Source organism: Amblyomma maculatum, chromosome 4, assembly GCF_055883805.1.
Source record: "Amblyomma maculatum isolate TAMU_Amacu chromosome 4, ASM5588380v1, whole genome shotgun sequence".
Classification (NCBI taxonomy): domain Eukaryota; kingdom Metazoa; phylum Arthropoda; class Arachnida; order Ixodida; family Ixodidae; genus Amblyomma; species Amblyomma maculatum.
Window position 1 is genome coordinate 21,639,723 of NC_139347.1, and position 21,688 is coordinate 21,661,410.

The 21,688-nt window shown below is 45.8% G+C and overlaps 1 protein-coding gene and 1 pseudogene across 1 annotated transcript in view; both read right to left on the reverse strand.

The window, feature by feature from the left end:
• Window positions 1–21,688, reverse strand: part of LOC146190480 (cell adhesion molecule Dscam1-like) — a 248,871-nt gene that overhangs the window by 68,194 nt on the left and 158,989 nt on the right. The window lies entirely within an intron of this gene.
• LOC146190481 (uncharacterized) lies at window positions 17,401–18,878 on the reverse strand (annotated as a pseudogene).

Consider the following 21,688-nt stretch of genomic DNA (forward strand, 5'->3'; position numbering starts at 1 on the left):
ACTGCTATTGTGCTTTGATATCACTATACAGAGAGCAGGTGTGTTAACCGCCCAAGCATAGTTCGTGTTCGACGAAAGCCGTAAGAAAGAAAAATCCACCTGCTGCGAGTGCGAAAGTGGCCACTTCTCAGACGCTATTCATTTCAACACATTACCACAAAATCGATTTTCAGACTTACATAGAAAGCAAAGAATAAATAAATAGCGGGAAAGGAAGGCAAGATATTTCTGCGGGAAGGTACATATCTTTCATTACTTTCATGCTTCCTCCTTTCTCGCCAATAAAAACGCTTTCTCTATTCTTCCACCATTTTTATTCCAGCGACTCCCACCTCGACGACCGCTGCACTAGTAGCCCAGACCTTCATCGTTCGACCTACCCTTTGCCGCTACTTCAACAGAAGATCGTGCCCCAGAAGGCAAGATATGAGCTTCGCGCACTTGCGTCAGCTAGTATTATACGTCTCTCTGTGCAGCTACGCCTCTCTTTCGACTTATTGCTAGAAACCAAACGCCCTCCGTTTTCCCTTTTTTCATGCAATCGCTTTACCGCCGTGTGAAATCGAAAAAGAATGGCGCGAAATACAAAATTTTTTCATATTGTTACATCTGCTGCTCTTTTTGGCTTCCTATTTATATTTCTCTTATAACCACATCCCCAGCGGAGCAATGAATCCGCTCATCCAAAGACGTCGATTTATCGACGCAATTCCGAGCTCCGGCTTTCGCACTTCGGCAGGGAATTGAGAAGGAAAAGACAGAGCTATGCGGGAATGAGAGCAGGAATAAAGCGTCACCAATATTCTTTCGTTTTTGCTCATCATTAAAAAAAAAGAAAACTGCGAACAAAGAAATGGGAATAGAAAAAAGATAACCGAGAAAATTGTGGAGAGTGATACAATGATATAAAACATTCCCTGACATTTTTGAGCAATATCGCTTTAATAACCTAACCTGTAGGTGCGGCTCATTATCGCAATTTTTATATGTCTGCTGTTCTCTATGCTCAGCACAACGCCGTAATCAGGTGAGTGCTGCTCTTTGCTTTTCTCTTTCTTTTCTCATCAAGATTGAGGTGCCTTCTTTTTTTATTTGGTGTTGTACATATATATATATATTTAGCATTTTGAACTCTTTCTGTGATCAATGCCCTGTCGGCTTTCATATGAGGCCTAAGCAGAGACACTTTATATGAGCTTAGGCGCCCTGTGGGTGCAGGTCTACTATTTTGACTTCAGCCATATTGAAGTCCCGTAAACAAATATGGAGCCCCTACTTTTCTCTCGGCACAAGCATACAATAAGTCACAGAGTAAAATCTGAAAACTATACCTCGCATGCTTACACTTAACGTTATCGGCATGATCATTTTATTAGAGTCTAGTTACCAAAATTACAAAAAAAAAAAAACAGCTGTGTGTTTTATTGTACTGGCATTTACGCACAGGAATTGATCACTTTGAGGTCGATCATCTCATCCGTTTACTTGCGACGCGCAAGAAAATATTGTCTTGCATCGTTTCTTAAATTTATCATTCTGGTTCCTCAAAAACTGTCTTCCACATTTGTTTGTTTTTCAGTCTTCAAGCAACTCTGTTAGGTGATCTGAGATTTTGCTGGAAAAAAAATGGGTTGTCGTAAAAAGTGATTGAAACGAAATATCAGGGCAGAAATATTATTTTACATAGGTGTCAGTGTGCAGAAAAAAAGACTAAAGTACCGTGTTACAAGCGTTTACAGACTGACACTTTATTCCGTGTGCTCGAATGCGAGTGACACCTAACTAGTGCAAGCATAGTTTCCTACACTCTTAATCTGGTTCCACATACCAAGTGGAACGTTTAAAAATGTTTCACTTATAAGCGGTACATTTTTAAAAGTTTCAATTATAACTGGATTGTATGTGGCACCAGGTTAAGAGTGCACTAATAAAATATTCTGCCAATCAATGCTATTGGAACGGCAATCCATTCTTCTTCATCAATGAAACCTTGACGGATCATGCCTAAAATAAAAAAGCAGAGCTTCTCTTCAACGACTAAGAGAAGAGGTGCTCGATCTTCTTAAAAAAGTGAGACCTGGTGTTCCTTTTTTTTTTATTTGTAGCGAGAGCTACCACCACGCCAGTCACTTCGCCTCTTCGCCACGATTGCTCTGTTGTCGTGGTCGCACCTTGGTCGTGGTCGCACTGACCTTGAGCCGTTGCCTAGCGACCACTAGAAGAAGCAGAAGAAGAAGAAGAAGAATTCGCAGACGCTTCCAACTCTGGCTTCTCCATTCATATGGGAGGATGATATTACAATCAGCCTGCCAAAGCCTTTGCCTTCACGTTATCCATAGGCCAAGCAGGCACATTCATACGACTCGGTTAAATTGGGGCTTTATATCTTGCCTGGTAGCTTACGCTATCACATCATCGCGAAGGTGGGAGTGAAAACCGAGAAAAAGAGGTGCCATAGCGGTGAGCTTGGAAACTCCGCGCGATAGAGGCTTTCGCCTCATCGCACTTTAGTGGTGAAAAAGCCCCCTAATGCATAAATAAAGCCGCAACCATAACCCGCTATGTGCAAAAGCCGTGTCTTTACTTTCAAGTCGAACCTAAGCGTTGCCATGCAGATGGCTCTCGCGTAACTCTAGGGTTAACCACAAACTAAACCACAGCAAATTTTTTTTAATCAGCAGCAAACAGAGACCGAATCATCGGCGAAATGCGTAAGTGGAAATATAAGTGCCAGAACACTAATATCAGTTCAAGTGTAAACGCGCTTAGAGGTGCCAAATTCGCCAGAACTCCTACCGTTTGCCGCCACGCCATGGAGATGTCACGATGGTCACCATCGGTACAACGCTAGTCACTGACTGCGGTAGAACCGAAGCACTATTCTGAACTATGCGGTGTAGCCCTTTTCTATACAGAGGATCCACACTCTGGTTTTATGAAATCACAAACCATTTGCACATTAACGGGGTAGGAACGTAAGTTATAACTGTTCATTTTTCAACGCAGATCTCCCGGGAGTCCTGCTCCAGCGCTTCACCTTGCCCCCTCCGGTCCCCAACGTCCACGGCGACCTAAAGACACCCGTAATCACCTACTGTGGTACTATCTTCTCTAAAGGCCGCTTGGCGCCCATGAGAACGCATATTATAGTGGCATCTACACTATTTCCTGATTAGCCTGTTTGCTCTACGTCGCCTGTTTTCTCGTTGCCTCTGGCAGTGCATCCACAGACAATTCTTCCGTCTACCACCCAATGAATCGTAGCCAGGAGCGATCAACCAATGTTTTACGACCTCTCAAATAGTTATAATGAACGTTTTGCCGCAAAACGTTTAGGAAACGACAGATATCTAGTTGGAGTTTTGCGAGCGACAGAATGTAAATTTAGGTTTGACGAAAGCATGAATGTCAAGACGAACTCGCCATTTGTCTGGGTTTGGTAAGGAACCGAATGGCAGCCAGGCACTGCGAACCTCTCGTGTTAAGCACATCTCCCTCCCACAACGCATGGTCGTCTTCGTCTGCTTAACTACATACTCGCCAAAACTGTATCCGTTCCCAAACGTCTCAATACACGCACTCCTGCGCCGACTTGACTAAACTAACCCTGCAAAATTCCTACCTTCAAACTCTGACGTCGCCCACGCGTACGTTGGCGCTCCTTTTCCTTTCCTTTACCTTTTCTTTTTCTTCCTTTAACTTACTGTTCTTTTTCTTTATTATTTTTCTTTTTTTGAAGTTCTGTGATATATAATTGCAGCTAGAACAAGAAGAAGAAGATAGTTTGCACGGTATGAAGAAGAACTGAACAAGGGTAAATAGGGTACGCCTCAGTTCGCAGATGAGCCAACGTTTCGACAAGTATGCTTGTCTTCGTCTGGGCCCAGACGAAGACACTTGTCGAAACGCTGGCTCATCTGCGAACTGAGGCGTACCCCATTTACCTTTGTTCAGTTCTTCTTCCTAATTGCTGCTAGTGTTTTATTTTATTACCTAGATTTTTAATTTATGATCTTTAATGTTTTCACAGCTGCATTGTGTCAGATAGGACCTCAATTAATATCATGTTAAATCGTGATTAAATCATTATCATTTTACATCAGTATTTCTTCTAGCCTGAGCGAGAGCTTGTTGTAAATGAAGAGGCATGAGTGTACGTGCAGCCAGAGCACAGTGATTTTGGTCATGTCAGCTTTCAAGTTCTGCGACAAGAACAGAAAAGCGCTAGCAGCCTCTAAATGCGAAAAAAAGTTTTGGTACCTTTCAGCGAGTCAGAGGACACCCGCTTGGAGATGCTTGAAAAAAAAAATGGGTACGCAGCCTAAACCGCATAATAAAGCGAGGTGAAATGAACACAGAGCAACGAGGGCACGACGTCGCCCAGAATATTACCTGGGTTTTCTTTCCTCACAGATAGCTATCAGCATGCAAGAATTGCGACGCGAGAGGCTACGACATAGAAAGGCAGCGCTCCCATTGGAAGTTTTCTATAAGCATTTGAAAGCGAAGGCAGCTACCTTTACTGGCGACTGCACCTTTCCGGCCAGTCCCACGAGCCTGCACACTCGTGACGCTTCCTTGAGTTCGCATCGTGGCGCAAGAGCGCCATCCGTCTAATTGGAGAGCCTGTGGCAACCTGAAAACCAGCCACATGAGCTAGAAAAACCTTAAGGCTGCAGCTCAGGACGGTAGCAGAGATTCGGGCAAGCAATTCGCCCTAATATAAGCTCGGGACCAAGCTGCGCACCCTCTCCGGCCATTTTCTCACCAAGGTCGACACTTTTCGTCCTTTCCTCCGCTCTCGCCAGCGTCGAGCTAGCAAGGTGGCCTTGTTCATGCACTGTGTCGATTTGCCACCGCATTAGCGCCTCGATAGAACAACTGAATGCTGGTTCAACTTCTAGCCGCTTAAGTCCTGTCGCCATAATAAAGGCGGACTCTCACGCTGCACCACCCCTCCAACAGAGGCGGTACAAATTGTAATAACGTTTTGCGGTCTTCGCAAAAGATGAGTTTAATTTGTAACTAAAGGAGTAATTACTTACTACTGCCCACCCAAGTGCAGCCATAAAAGGCTGCAAATGATAGGCATACGACTTTAACAGAAAATTATAACTGGAGAACAGTTCATCTTGTTACAGGAATAATGACTAGTACTTACTCCTTTATATGTAATCATACGCATGTCTAGGTGCGTGTGCGTGCAGTTGGTAACAGTGTGTTTTGTGCCTACATCTGATGTGGGTTCAAAGTACAAGCTCGGAGTTGTTAATTATCGTATCAGATAAAATTCACACCTCCACACGCGAGGGTCTAAGAAACCTATAGCGCAGTATAGGTACCAGAAACACGTCAACATACAGGTTTCCTCTATTTGTAAACATTTATGTCTTGAGAAAAAATTTTCAAACGGACTTTCTTTGCACATCAAAGACACACAATGCTTTGTCTGCAACCCACATTTTTTTTTTCTTTGTTAATTCCTCGGCTACCAATCCACCTATCGCATGATGGCTACAAGTAGCCCCGTGCATTTTGTCTATATTCACGGTGAAGTTTCTTAATATCTCATTGCCACTGATTTGAGCAGTCCTTATTAGCAGTTATGTGTAGATGAAACTTTGGGATGGGACGTGGTATTACCTCCCTTCTGCTGCAATATTCATTATCACTCTGTTATTTCGATGCAAAACCTAGTGCCTACTGTGAGAACCTTCATGGTGCCAGCGTATGTAGCAGTTTATCCTTGCACCCTTTCTCACAGCGACAATTCTTTTTTAGAGTTCTAATGCTAGGGCATGTACGGAAAATCAAACACGGCGGTCATCACACAGCTTACATTTCTTGCGTTTTCGCTATCGGCAAAGCATTAGCGCAGAGCAGTGGCTCAGAAGCATCAGCACGCATACTCTACGTATAAGATTACATTTCGTACTCCACTCGCAGTGTGTTGCTGAGCCTCGAAAAACAGGTACAAAACTATTTAGCACTACCAAAACTGCAAAATGTAAATGCGCTGAGTCTGGTTGGAAACTTACGGTAATAAATCTCTCGAAGAGTTCAATAGCAAATTGGTGTGCCACAATATATAGCTCAGCATACAGTTCTCTACAATATTTAGAATGTTGACCTGCTCTACCTCTAGCACGAAACAGAAACAGCAACGGAAAGGGTGTGCCGGTGCATACGTGGCGACCTCACAAAGTAAATCATTAGTGGGTCTTTCTGGCGCGGGCACATGTATGTATTTGTTGGTACAGGCGACATCGATCACGTCGAACTTTGTTGTCCTCTATTAGCGACTCCCTTACACGCATTACCGACTTTCGGGCCGCGAGCTTCCCATTAATGTTTCCGGCCGATGCTGTTTACGCGTAGTACAAGGACAGAGAAAACGACAGGGAAGGGAGAAAGTGAGAAAGAAGTGCATTTGAAGCAAGCCTAATGGAGAAGCAACTATATAGGTAAGGATCCTATTGATTACGACTATCGGAAGCAATTCTTAATGGTCTTTGACCAGCATGCAGGCAACCGTGCATCTTCAAGCCTTAACAAAAACATAAATGGGATACTTAAGACAAATGACGCGGGTGTGCTGCCTTAGAAAGAAAGTAGTCCATTATTTGTATGAACAGCTAAAAAAGACTTGGAGGCAAAGAAAAATATCTGAAAACCTGACGCACAAACATTTGCTCTTTGATTTTCTTGGAAATATCCGTTTCAGTGGATTTCGATCAGAGTCAAGACTCGGCCTTAGTTAATCCGTACATTTGGACAGGCTCGATACACGAGCTCATTGAAGATTCCATTAAGGAAAACGTGACAACAGTCATAGGAGTATGCATATGGCAGACGGGCTCTATCGTATGATGACTGCGGCTAAGGCTAAGTGGACGAGCCACCATGATGTGAGTTAAGGGCAGCAATAACAGAAGTCATAACTTATTTGTAGCAGCAGCACTCCCCCTCCGCCCCCCCCCCCCCCCCCCCCCCGCCCCTTATACTCTGCATCTCGTGACGGTTATGCGAAACAGGGGCCTTGGCAGAAAGGCTCAGTCTGTTCTCATTGCAGCGCTTCTGTTTACGCATACGTTTATACGTTCGTCTCCATATACACTTTCAAGTGACTTGGAAAGGAGTTACGATTTCTCCTCTGCTAAGCTAATTGCGCAGGAGAACATTATTACATTCTGTCCAGCAACACCGATGCTGCATTCGCGGACAGGCGCTAGCAACAAGGAGCCGTCAATAGACGAAGAAGCTGTTTGCCAACAGAAAGCTATACAGCAAAGAGCGCTGCCTTCGAGGAGGATACGACCTTTACCGTAACTAAGCCGCTACGACAGCGGCAGCCACAGACCAACACTAGGCGTTGCACAGGCACGAGCACGATTAGCGGTGCACGGGCCGCAGCCACTGGCCGATTCTCCGAGCTTAACTAAGCTGACGTAAGCCTGTGCCTTAGCCCTCCTTCTCCGAATCACTGAAGAAGTTGCACGAAAGCCTGTGCGGTTTGCTCTATCATGCTCTGTGAACACTTGGTCGCTACTCGAGGTTATTGCGCACAGCAAAAGGCAACCTTCATAGGTTTGTGGTGTGCAACGCTAAGCTCAGGTACATTAGGATCTTTACAAACAAACTCTGATCGCCTAACTTCAATGCAGTGTCCATGTTTCTTCCAAGAATAGACAGAATTGTCTTCTGACAAATTTAATTGGCAAATTAAAATAGGATATGCTTCTCATAAATATAATGCTCATTTATTTCGCAAAGGCTTTGGTTCTGACCTGCAAATGAAGCAAGTCTTTAACCTTTCAACAATGATTCCTGTTACGTCAGAAATTTAAATTTTGTGTTTAGCTGCAACAAATCAGTGACACAGAGGCGCAATTAGCTCGTCATCGTGGCCTTGTTCCAAGGTCACACGTGTTATGAATTTTGTATCTTCTTTCATACCTCTATTACGCAGATAATCTCCAATCACGGCACTCTTATTCCCTCTTCGCCTTCCTAGCGAAGAGTAGCCGGTCAGATATCCGACTTTTTGATCGACCTCACTGCATTTTCATGCAATAATCCCTCAACTTCTCCTGACTGTTTTCCTAATGCACGCCATACGCATAGTCACTATCCATCGTTTTAATAGAATGAGAGTTTCTCCTGACACCGCTGATTAAAGGAAGGTTTTTAAAAGCAATGGATAGAATTAGATACTTTGTCGATATTTGGCTACATTCATCTCGGGTTGATAATGCTTCCCGTCATGCAGCATTCACTACAAAATTGTCTTTATTTTATGTTTAGAAAGAAAAATAGATACATATAGTAAATCATTTATTTAGTTGCTCAGAAGCTATAAAATAAGGAACAAGTTTATATAGGCGAAGTAGAGAAAGCGCGAAGAACGTTTGAGTTTAATGGATAATACCAGCATAGTTCTCAAAGCCTCACGCTTTGAGCCTATAGACCATTTCACAAGCTGTTTGCCGCACAAACAAAGTAAGGTCAAGGAGGGTCGAATAACTTGTCACGCTAAGCATGATTACGTTACCAGCACCTCTAACCCCCTGTGTAAAATGTTGGAACACAAATGTGTTCTGCGCGGCATTCTGATTAGATTAGGTCGCCCTTACCTTTGGTCGTCCTGCAAGCAGCAAATAAAACAGAGTACTCTTGACATGCTCCTAGGATATCGCGCTGCCAGAAAAAAAAAAAAAATTATTTTTTACGCTGCTCCAATGTTTTTTGTAAGCAGCGTTCACGCATTTTGGATTGCAAAGCATTTATTTCGACGGTCCGCATGGCCTTCAGCCTATGGTTAGCGGCGACCTTAGCGGCCCACTCGTGGCCAAGGCTTGAATGCCGCGGTCCGAGCTGACCAGAACGGCCTCCCATTGCCCAAGAAAATGAATTTGTACTAGGTCCTCCGGTGCAGATTCTTTACTTTGCCATAGTATGTGATCATACGTGGCTGTTTCGCTACAGAACCTGCGCCGCGGGGTTAAAGTCATCAGGGTACATTTTTGCTAATAGATAGGGGTTAAGAAAGGATCTCGCCTGGAGTCTCCTTCAAGCGGTCTCTTATGCCTTATCCAGCGTTTTGTCAGGTGGCAAAAATTTGTATCGTTCCAATCTTTAATAACTTGTGATATCGTGCAAAGATGTCATTCCCTCTTGGGAGTAATCTATGGAGACAAACTACCCACCGACTCGGTTGACGAGACCTCAAGCCATGTTGTGGGCTGCCTCATTTCCCGGATTCCCCGAGTAAGCTGGTACCCTAATCACTTAAATTTCTTTGTATGGTTGCCTGGTCAGTTTCAATATCTGCTGTGCCGCAGTTGAGATTATGACCCCTGCCAAACTACAAATTGCAAATTTAGAATGAGAGAATATTGTATTCGCGTCAGTGCTAGCTATGGCTAGTGCCACAGCTGCCCGACCCCGACGCCCGCAGCGGCCCGTGCCCGTCCACCACCGCCAGTGCGAACGCTTCCTCTGCTTGATGTGTATCCTACCGCATCAACATAGACAGCTCCTTCGCTCATTGCGTATTTTTCGTGTAGAGCTATTGCCCTAGCTTTCCTCTGTCCTTCGTGGTGGGAAGGGTGCATTTGTTTGGTAGTGGTTTGGTCCTCAGTCGCTTCTTAAGGAGTTGGGCAGCTGTGTTTTCGTATCCGTGGGTGGAAGTTCTACGCCTGTACCTAGGTGCTCTAGTATGGCTCGGTCTGCCTTGGTGCGCTTAAGCCGTTCTTTTTGCATCGTGAGGTGAGTCTCCTTGAGGTCCTCTCCTGTGTTATGTATTCCCAGTCCCACGAGTCTTTTTGTTGATGGGTAGTTCGGCAGCAACAGGGCTAATTTGTATGCTTGCCTAATTATCGCCTCGGCTTTTCATTTCTCCGCAGCATTTATCTTTATGTATGCCAGTGCATACACAATCCTCAGGACAAATGCCTGCATTATCCTACAGAGGTCTTTTTCTTTGACTCCTCTCCTATGTTTGGCGATTCTTCTGATTAGCATAATTCACATATTAACTGATGTTTTCAGCTTTTGCACGGTTTCTTTGGTTGTCCTAAGTCTCCCCACGCATACGTTAAACTGGGTTGAGGTCGCTTGGCTTCTGGAACCGGGACCCCTGTGTTTGGGTCTGATGACCAGTAGCTTTGATTTTCGATGTGAGCATGTTAGGCCTGAATGACCTGCGAGCTCTGCGGTGGTGTCTACCGCGCGTTCTAACGTTTCCTCTATTTGACCGTCATTCCCGTTGGTGGTCCAGAGTCTGATGTCATCTGCGTAGAATATATGCCTCAGCCCAGGAACGGCTTCCAGTCTGGGCGGAAGCTTTATGAGGGAGAGATTGAAGATAAACGGTGGCAGTATCAATTCGTGCGTTGTTCCTCTGCCCCCTAGCCGAAAATGCAATGACTCTATTTCCGCTATCTTAATTATCACGCACATATGGAAATAATTACAAATTTTAGAAGGCGAAACCGGGATGCGTAAAAATGAAAACTTTTCCACTGTAACAGGATTAAAACAAATTGATGGTCTAACCCTTGCTATGCTTACATTATTCCATTTGAGGAATGCAATGATTTATTATCTCGTCGCTTTTATTGACTCGTAATTTTATTAACCGGGCAATTTTCCGGCGGGCACCGGAGCAGCGCAGTTTTGTCGTCATGAAGCGGAGGCGCGAGTAATGATGCTTTGTATCTTACAGGTCGACACACCTATTCATATAGCGTCCGTGTGTTTAACAAGCTAACTCAGGCCTACCGGGCAGAGAGCCAGCTTCACCCTCCACCTCTTCCTAGACAATTACCATCAAGCACTATGGCGTCGCTTTCTGACGCTAACGCTGCTATTCCCTTATATCAGGTTTTGATATCACTAAACCCTCGCCAACCCCCTCCTGCCCCATTTGCAACCATCCCACCGCCACCTTCACCCACATCCTATTCCAATTCCCGGCGCTTTCTTCCCTGCGAGGTCTGGAGCATCTCACCACCTGGGAGGACCGGGAGACCCTGCTATGCTCTGAGGACCCGGTTCTGCAGAAGTCTGCCATGGACCGGGCTGCCAACTTCATGAACCACAAGAACATGAATGTTTGAGTGTAGTAGGGCCGTACGGGAGCCCAGAGGACTGAGGGCCTCAAACTTTTTTTGCAATAAATGATTTACTACTACTTCCGACACTCGGTGCCAACAAATGCAACTACAACCAACTGCTACTACGCGATGGAGGCGAAACGGAGTGGCGTCCCTGTGCTGTGCGATGTCAGTGCAAGTTAGAGAACCCCAAGTGTTCAAAATTTCCAGTGTCCTCCACTACGGCGAGAGCTTGAGTCACTTTAGGACGGTAAACCCAAAATATTTGCTGCGGCGTAACTGCAGTTAACCTAGTGTGAAGCGAGCGCTGAAGCATGGTTACACATGGTTAAGCTCTTTATTCAGTAGACGGTTTTTCTTTGGTTATGGCTAGGAAGAGACTCCGGTGATCCGTAAAGAAGTTTATCTTGGTTTGAACTTCGAGTACTCCGAGTCCATGGCGTGGCTGCACGCTCGATATTGACGTCAGTGGTAGTGGACACCTACACCTAACCAGGTCAGGACATTTTTTCGTATTTTTTTCTCGTGTACTGTACATTGGTTTATAAAGGAAAGGCATGGTATGTCTTTTACCAACAAGGTTGTTCAAGTTGACAACTCACAACCCAGGGTCACCTCTCTGTTTAAGTTCGGTTTTGGGGAAAGTAACGCGCAGTATACATTTTGTTGAACACCACGAAATCGTGTATCCCTCACACAATAAGTCGAGGTCATTTGAAGGGCAAATTGAGTGTCACACGAACACCTGCTTTACTAGCGTAGGCGGTCATTGTACCCCACACTACTTGTTGTTGTTTTTGTTGTGGCTCTGGGAAGAAGGAAAAGAAAATCCGCGGGCCTGCTACTGCCTCTGTAGCTGAGCTACCTCAGCTACCTGATTGATTGATTGATTGATTGATTGATTGATTGATTGATTGATTGATTGATTGATTGATTGATTGATTGATTGATAGGAAGGGAAAGGCGCGGTAACTGTCTCACTTGTTTTCTATGGACCCCTCAACCGCGCCGTAAGGGAAGGGCGGAAGGGGGAGTGAAAGTGGAAAGAGAGAAAGAGGAGCCGTAGTGGAGGGCTACGGAGTAATTTCGACCACCTGGGGATCTTTAACGTGCGCTGACATCGCACAGCACACGGACGCCTCTTCGTTTCGCCTCCATCGAAACGCAGCCGCCGATGTCGGGTTCGAACCCGGGTACTCCGGCACAGTAGTCGGGCGTCTTACCACTGCACCACCCCGACGGGACTCCCCCCGTGCGGACAGAAGAGAAAATAGAGAAGGGAAAAAGAAGAGGGAGAGAAAGACGCGCGCCGCAACAACAGCCGTCGTCCACCACCGAAACAGTGACGGGTGCAATGACAGCCTACAACAGATAAAATTCGCTGGATGGCTATCCCCTTGCCGTAAGCGGCGTTGACCTACCGTCCCAGCCCCGTAGGGCTAGGAACTGCCACCCTTCATCACATCCCCACCGCTTAGGTGGTGGATGAAGGCTGTTGCGAGGCGCGTCTTTCTCTTCCTCTTTTTCTTTCTTCTCTACTTTCTCTCTCCGATTCATTTATAGGAAGGGAAAGGCGCGGTGACTGTCTCACTTGTTCTCTGTGGACACCTCAACCGCGCCGTAAGGGAAGGGAGGAAGGTGGGAGTTAAAGTGGAAAGAGAGAAAGAGGAGCCGTAGTGGAGGGCTACGGAGTAATTTCGACCACCTGGGGATCTTTAACGTGCGCTGACATCGCACAGCACATGGACGGCACTTCGTTTCGCCTCCATCGAAACGCAACCGCCGATGTCGGGTTCGAACCCGGGTACTCCGGCACAGTATCCTGTCTGCACGAGGCAGCGGAGGTGGCTCAGCTACAGAGCGAGTAGCAGGCCCGTGCATTTTCTTTTCCTTCTTCCTACAGCCACAACAACATAGTGAAGGTTTCACTTTCATTGTAAGTTAGTTTACAAAAAAGGAAAGGCACAGTATCTGTCAACGTCATTTGAAGAGGAAAACCATACACACACGATGGCTCGAACTGCGTGGCGTAGTAAGCTTTCGCTTCAAAAACTAAACCAAATTACTACTATGGCTCTTACTGCTTTTCAACGCATAATATTCCCAGATAGTCTAAGTTATTCCGTAGTCTTCTACAGCAGAACCTTTTTTCTCTTTCATTCCACCTTTCCTCCCTTCCTTCATGATGTAGTAAAGGCATCCACCACATCGTCACATCATCAGCACCTGCTTTCAAGCCCGAACCTTGAGGCCGCGTTCGATGGAGAAACGCAAATGCGTCCCCGTGCTGTGCGATATCAGTGTGCTTAAAAAATTCTTCAGGCGGCCGAAATTATTGCCTAAGCCTCTACTACGGCACCCATTTCTCCTCTTACGCTGCCGGCTTCCTTGCTCACCCTACTGCGCGGTTAAGATATCTACGCGTAAGTGCGAAAACTTCCGTGCCTTTCGTTCACGTGGCTGTTGCTATGCGATAGTTCGGGCCACTAAACGGTGACGAGCATTTGTTTACGATTCCCGGTATCATTCGACCTTGAAGAACGCTAGAAGTATAGGTGAATGTTCTAAAAGAACGTGTTATATGCTAAGAATTGCGGCTGAGTACAAAACTGCATTTTAATATTCGCTTGCTTCAAAACAAGTGGAAGAATACGATATTATAAACTAAAATAAAACTGCTTGTCTTCTCTGTGGCCTAAAAAACAATTGGTGAAGCAGCGCTTAGAATTTTAATTTTAGGCGCTGCGAGCTTTTGGCTTTCGTAAAAACCACTAATAGACACAAAACTTACGCCAATTTCCAGCGAATAGGCGGCTTCAGAACCGAAATTTTCTCTTTTTGTCACAGCCGCCATCCTCTTGTACGCACATCTCCTGAATGGCCGCCCTGAATTGCAAAAGGGCATCCTTTTCCTAGACTTACTTTTTAAAGCAAGGGTGAAATGTTGCCACTCCCTAGGCACCCTATGCCGACTGCTTTTACAACCGCTTTACATCTCCAATCCTTTGACTTTTTTCACATATGTTTCTTCATCATTCCCTATCTTTCTAATTCAGCACTTTGATGTCAGAGACAGGAAGGAGCGCTGTTGTATGCGCCAACAACGTTTCCGCCAGGATAGACACACACATAGACAGCGCCGCACTAGTTCGGAGCAGGGAACGAATCTCACGTATTTAGTTCAGCTGGCACGGACAGACGAAACAAATTCTGCTACCTGCTACATATGGCTCACAGACGAAATGCGTAATAGCGAACTGCGGATAACGCATTTTTGTAGCTGTCATGGCAGAGCCGGCATCGAATTGCGCCAGTGGCTCGACATCGCTCTGAACTCTATCCCTTGTATGCATAACCTAGTCCAGTTCAAATATCGCTCACAAGTTTCCTGCCACTATACGCTAGCTTCCTTTGAATGTCTTAGTCTCTCATCCGGTCACCTTGCCTGTTTGGGGTTAAATCGCCATTGGAGAATTCAGGGCAAATATGTTTCCATCTATTGGCCATAGAAGGGCTTCAGTAAATAGAGTTCGCTTAGCGAGCAGGCTCAAGTCACGATGGTGTTTGGTGGGCGTGCCTTTGCCACATTCGCTGCACAGAACTTTCTTCCAAAGGCGCGGTCTCTCCGCCTAAACATTGTGACAAAGCGGCAGAGGCGCGTTCTCTCGGGAGCCCCGGAGAGGCTTTATGGCAGCGCACTTCGTAGCTCTCTAGAGTGACATGTAAATCAAGTCACTTCCTCTATTGCTTCCGACAGTTTCCACCGAAACGCCGGATGCAAATTCAGGCGAAACAGCCTCGGTGCTTGTTGTCGTCGAAGTATGCGTCCAGAGTAGTCGTTCAGAGTCCTCTAGCGCTAGCCTGTAAAAAGCTCCCCTCTTCAGCATCTTTTCTGCAGCGTATACTTGACTTGTATGTTCTTAAGACCAGCTTTCTGAGATAGCTTCGAATCTTGAGATAACTGCGGTATTGTAACAATATTCCGCAAATAATTTGCTGAAAACGACCAAGAATTTTAAAGCGTAATAAATCTTTCGCTTTCTTCTGTACAGTGTTTTGTGTGCGAGTAGACAAACGTAGCAGATAAAATCAGTATTGATAGTTATGGCGAAGGTAAACAATTTGTAAAAACATTTGCGTTCAAAGACTTTTCCCCGGAACGTCTCCAAATTTTCGGGGTATGCCAATGCGTCGGAACAAAGCCCCCGCTTTTTGCAAGGCGCTGACATCGCTTCATATATTCTTATCTATGTTTCAAGGAGCGACCGGTAAGAAAAATATAAGAGCAAACGAGAACCTTTGAAGCGATGACGAAGGAAATAAATGATTCAATCGTCACGTTAAGCACAAGTCAAAGCAAATACTGGCCTGCGAAGATAACAAATATAATAAATAAGCGAAGAGAAACGCTACATGAGATCCGACATGTATAAAGGTAAAATTGCACAGCGGCTACTTTAATATTTGTTTACTTTCGAGGAGTATGCCATGAGGCTAAGTGAAAAACGGCTCAAGAAACGTCAGAGAAAGATAAATAAAAGAGAACGCTAGTTGCTTCTGACTATTGCTAAGCTTGCTGGTTTAGTTGTCTTCCACTGATCACTATTGGTAATTTTCACTTTCGCCGCTTTAAGCATTACCGCAGGTTAATCATTCTAAAGGAGAGTTTTCTCACAAAAGCCTCGACAGGGTACGACCAGAAGTGTCGCACGACGCATATGTCCAGTGAAACGCCACAGTTAAGACATCTGTCAGTCGCTCTCAGTGTCTTGTCAAGTGATAGACTACGACCAAATGGAGTCAAATTCTCCGCAGCTCGAATTCGCAATGAACTCGTCAAAGAGGACACCACACTTAAGTCCTGGTCGTTGCCGCGAGCATGAAACGACACCATATCGTCCCCTTGATTCGGCCTGCAACTTTTGTAGAGAAAAACGCCTGTGAAGATAATCAACCATTGGCAAGCCATTCGAGCCCTTCTCGCTTCAGTGGCACCACCCTCGCAGGCGGCAATGTGAGCTCTTGCATGGAACCTTTCGAATCAGTATCGCTCTAACCACTTCCGTAAGCCTATCGTGGTCGGCAGAGTTCCACTCCACCTTCAGCTATTCCGGTCCTTTCTGTCCCTTACCTGTCTGAAAGGTGTACACTCGGCACATACTCTGGGCCTGCCTTTTAAGACACGCTTTCCGGCATAAATTCCAGCTGTCATATGATCCACACCAGACCGAGTGCCGCATGTATATAAAGAAGTTTTGGAGCTCTACCGGCTGGCGAGCGGGATAGGTGGTGAAGGGTGGCTGTTCCTGGACCTACGGGGCTGGGACGGTAGGTCAACGCTGCTTGCGGCGGGGGCTAGCCAGCCACCGAATTTTTATATGTTGTGAGCCGTCATTGCACCCGCCATCACTTAGGTGGTGGACGACGGCTGTTGCGGAGCGCGTCTTTCTCCCCCTCTTTCTTTGCTTTCTTCTCTACTTTCTCTCATCTGTCCGCACGAGGCAGCGGAGGTGCCTCAGCTACAGAGCCAGTAGCAGACCCGTGCATTTTCGTTTCCTTCTTCCTATAGCCAGAGCAACAACAACTACCAGTTGGCCTCGCTGAACTTCCTAGGGGCAGCCGGTACCTACTTATAGTATACTGTATAATGCTGAATGACGTGCGATAGAAATAAACAGGAAATGTACTCCGGTACGCGAAGCCGGCATTGCTCGTTGTAAAACAACTACTTTTACCACCGTTTCTTTTTTTCCTTTTCGACGCGGTTTGTCCTCAAAGCTTCGTCCCACAAGATGTTTGCACCACTGCGAAAGGTACTGCTCTCTCGCCTAATCAGGACTGCGCGCTCTACATGACTGTGTTCCTACGCGCCAGTCGCCCTGACAAATGGCTCCATCCATGTGAAAGGAGAGGTACTAGTAGTTAGCTTCATATTGTCTCCAGCAAGTGACTCTTGTTGTCTTTTTGTTCTTCCTTTTGTTTTTCGACAGGGGAACGCCCGTTCCAAAGGGACTGGCCCCAAGTTTTCTTTTTTTTTTTTTTGTCACCACCTGTTCGTATCAGATCCTCGGTTGTCAAGTCCCAGTTATTTTCACTGTTTCTATCATGTGCGTATAAATTTATTTGCTCCAGCATAGTCACTGCACAAGTAAGTTGGGTCGAATGCAAGCCGAGGCAGTGGAATTTCGATGGTGGCGGAATGAAAAACAATCAGATGTGCAGCGCAAAAGTCAGCGCACAAACGCTCAGAATTAATCCAGGGCCTTCCACTACGGCTGCTGCCCTATTTCATGAGAGACGATATTGTTCTCATTTTCGTTACTTTCGCTGCGACAGTAGTGAGGGGTCCCGACTTGTGCGTGCACATTTCAGGAATCAAGGGGCTCATCTCATCGTCCTCATCAAAGCTCCATTCAGCCGGTCCTTGGTCAACAATATCGTCGATGATGTGGTCCAGTTTTCGCATCATATCTTCCTCACTGATCAAATGCTGCACATAATTCTTCCATTTCTCAGCTGTCACTTGCCTGATGCCTAGCTAAATCAGAGGCTCCATGTTGTGGAGCTTAAACGTCTTGTTTCGACTAGCCACGAAGCCCTTGACGTCGCTCCAAACAAGCTCGACCGGGTTCAGTTGACAGTGGTAGGGCGGCAAGCGCAGATGGCCAGCAGCTTCAGCGATGCAGTCTACACGGTATCGGTCCCCACCTGTGTTCACGTTGTTTGCAAGTTGTATGAGCTCGGCCTTCACCCTGTCGCTGCTCTATACGGCACCTTTTCCGGACAGCCAAGCATACATCTCCTTTTTAAGGCTACTAATCGGCGGCCCCTTATCCTGCTTCACAGAATGATATGGCGCGTTGTCCATCACTCTAACGCTGTCGGGTGGTAGTAGTGGGAGAAGTTTCAGGGAGAACCACTTCTCGTTGTGTTCCCAGTTCATTTCCTCGTGATAGTCGCCCGAGTTTTTCCTAGCTCGAAAAACTTCCGCTGCGCCTTTGACAAAACATTATTCATTGCCGCAGTGGGTAACAATGAGCCTGCCACCTTTTCCGCTGGGGTTTTGTAGACCGATCGACAGTGACAGTCGACAGTCCGGATCGACGTTCTTCGTGCGCAGATTGGATGGTGTAGTCAGTCTACACTCGACTTCACGTGTGGCCTGTGTTGACCCACTTTTCGTCGGTAAAAAAAAGAAAGAAAAAAGAAGTCTATTCTGGCGTCTCAGCTCCGCTATCTGGGCAGGTACCGGCGGCGACACTGCATAATATGCGTCGCTTCGATTAGCATTGCAATGCGAGAGCGCTTCTTGTATTGGAAGCCAAGTTTCTTCAGCATCCTCTGCAATGTCGCTGTGGACACGGTTGGTAGCGAGCCGTCATTTGCGAAATGTGCTACCGCCTTTGCTATAGTTGGAACTTCGCCTCTTTGGAAAAAGGTGTGCACGACCCTCCGCACCACGCTCAGATCAAAATCATCCAGCTTCTTTGTCCACTCGCGACCTCTTCCGCCAGCACGCTTCTTCGGGGATAGCACTCGGCCCTCCTTCAACGCCTCCGTTGTACACTGGTAGAGCGTACGCTTCCTCACCTGAGTGAACTTTACCGTCCTCTTGATGAACGCATTTGTACTCCAGCTGCCCCCACTCTCGACACGAAGCGCTTCAAAAACATTTAAAGCCAGCTGATTCACCTGCTTGGGAAAACAGCGCACTGTCGGTGTGCGGCACACAGGAGACACAACCGACTCGGCTAACGCCATGTTGGAAACTGGAAAGGCAGCACTACGTCGCACCAGGCCTACGCAGAGCTGTGTCCGTACGGGCGTTCTCTGGCAATTTATTCAGTGATTGGAACAATCTCTACTATTCAAATCTACCAGTCCAAGCTATGTTTTGAACTGTTGTGCTTGTTGATTTATAATAGCCCCACACTGCTCAAACATGTTAGGGACTATAATTTGTGTTTCCGCAGCCCTGTTTGGACGAGAAAACTGTACCTTTCGCAGTGCTGCAAACATCTTCTGAGATGAAGTACAGCTCCTCTTTTTTAATATATCTTTACGCTGCCATGAATATATGTACCGAAGCAGTGGTAACAATTTACAGCGCTTGAAGTATTCCTATGAACCAAAGTTGCAATCAGTGGTTTTAAGAGCTATGTGCCAAGTGCTGTGATGTGTGTCAAAACACTCCTCAAAGTACGTGAAACCTATGCCTATTTGTACCTTCTGCATTACAAAATATTTTGTCAGCGTTCAAACATTTTAGAGACGTAAGATGAGGCTGGAACTGTCATTTTCATAGAGAAACATCAATACCTACATTGGTTTGACGTTAACGTACGCTCCCGCAGTTTGGACTGAAGCGTTCAGAGGAAAACGTGTTTGATCACCAGTCGGTAAAGACTTTCTGGCGCAATGTAAAGCAGCGATAATGATCTCCACAAAGAGAGCAACGTGGGGATCGAAATTCGGACTAAAACAGTTCCAGAAATGTAAATAAAAAGCTAAACGACAGCGGGTAGATATTGTGCACCTGTGTCGTTTTTACAGTTTATGACGGACGTGTACTGGCCTGCCAAATTTATTTATTTCGTCCCGGGCCGTCGTGCGTCGCCATCCCTTCTAGCACGAACTGGACATTTTCTGGATGTCTTTTCGATCGTCATATATTTGCTAATCATGCTCGAGTATAATTATATTTCAGTATAATTCCACACAATTCGAGTATAATTCCCGCATTATAACCATTAAACCACTCTTGACTGGGGTCATGAAGCGACAAAGCCCTGTCGTGTGGTTCGACTCCTTTCATTTCGACGGGCATACAAGAAATAATTCACCTTTGCATCATCACCCTGTGTCGAAGGTGTCATGCGGACTGTACTCGAGCGTCTTTAGCCCGGTCATGCTGGCTGCCGAACGCCAACCACGTCGGTATACCACACCACATCTTGCTATTAGATCTCCAACGTTGCACACGCACTTAAAACACCCATGATGGTCACCCAGTTGAAGTCCGCACTTCCTTCGCGCAACTGTGAACAGTGAACAAGATGATTTTCGACGATGGCACTCACGGGACCTAGCCCTCAGCTACGACGCGGGACGTCACAGACTAGATCACAGTTCGATCCTTTTATGTGTTATGATTGTAAAGACGTTGGTGCTGGCTGATATAAAACTGTATCAAATAATCATTCATCTTCTCCATGCTGTGAATATAGAAGAAATAAAAAAAGCCTCGAGAAAATGGTTGTCTCATCACTGCCGTTGTGGCTACGTGAAGAGAATCCGCAGTCTGAAACGCGGACGCGAAAAGTGGTCTTTCACCACAGTGTCTTTCCTTCGGCTTTAGCCGTGCTCCTCACTATTTACGCGCTTTTTTCTCTTGAAGGACAGCCTAAAAGCTCTTTCGAAAACTAAAACTAGGCCACAGTGTCCATTTGACTGCGTCGAAGATCATAAATGTAGAGGAGAACTATTCAACGGCCAGTCATTTTTCTCGTTTTTAAACCATGTCCCGGCCCGTTTTCTGCACACAGATTACGCCTGCCGTTCTGCACTGCAGAATCTTCAAACACAGTCGGTGTTATAAACTTCCGCAAAACAATACTAGAATCTAAAAACCAAAACTAGATTCAAAAATTAAAAAAACGAATACAACAGCATATTTCCTGTCGTACATATACGCCTTCTTGATAACCAAAATTTCATTTAGACGCCCAAATTCAAACCTACGTGCCTGTTCGCTTTCAAATTACGTAGATCAACCGTGAAAGATTGAGTGAAAAAAGTGCTATGGCAAAAGTCGCTGTATACCCGGAGATTCGGTAAACTTAAAACGGCTCCTGTGGTTAGGCAGCTATGCTTTTTGGATGCGAGCCATGTGTCTGCTGTTTGGATTCTCTCATTGACGTTTTCATATTAGAGGCGAAATATAAAGAGGCTCGAAGAATGACTCTTCAAATTGAAGAACATCTCACGCTCGGCACCTCAACTACACGTTCATATTTGTTAATTTCGACCTGCCCACATGTTCATATGTTCAGGTGGCATAGAAGCGTTCAGTCCAAGTCGTTACCTTGTCATGCAACAATTTGTAAGTGAACTATTCATCAACCATTGCCGTACTAAGCAAAACTGGTTTACTGTGACGTCGTCTTGCACGCTGCCGAGATCATATTTTGACTGCCGTAGTTCATAAAGAGCAGAGTTGGGAAGAAAATGATCCGGATCACAAATTGTCAACCTACACACACACGGTTCTGCATCACTCATTTTTCTTGTAAGCACAACCGGTTTTTCATTTGTATATTTTGTATCTTTAACAATGTGTCCTCATTGTTATCCAGTTTTACTGCGCGTCGCGTCGTTAAAGAAACAGCAGAAATAAGATAACCTCGCGGATAAGCTTTTGTACGTGAAAAATGAATAATCTTCCAATTCATTCCTCTGTTCAGTTTGGAGGGCAGAACCGCAGCAGTGAAAAGTCCCCGGGTCGGCTGCTGAAGACGGGTGAACAAAGAGCACGACAGCCGAGAATACAAGCGAATGAAATGCAACGTTAC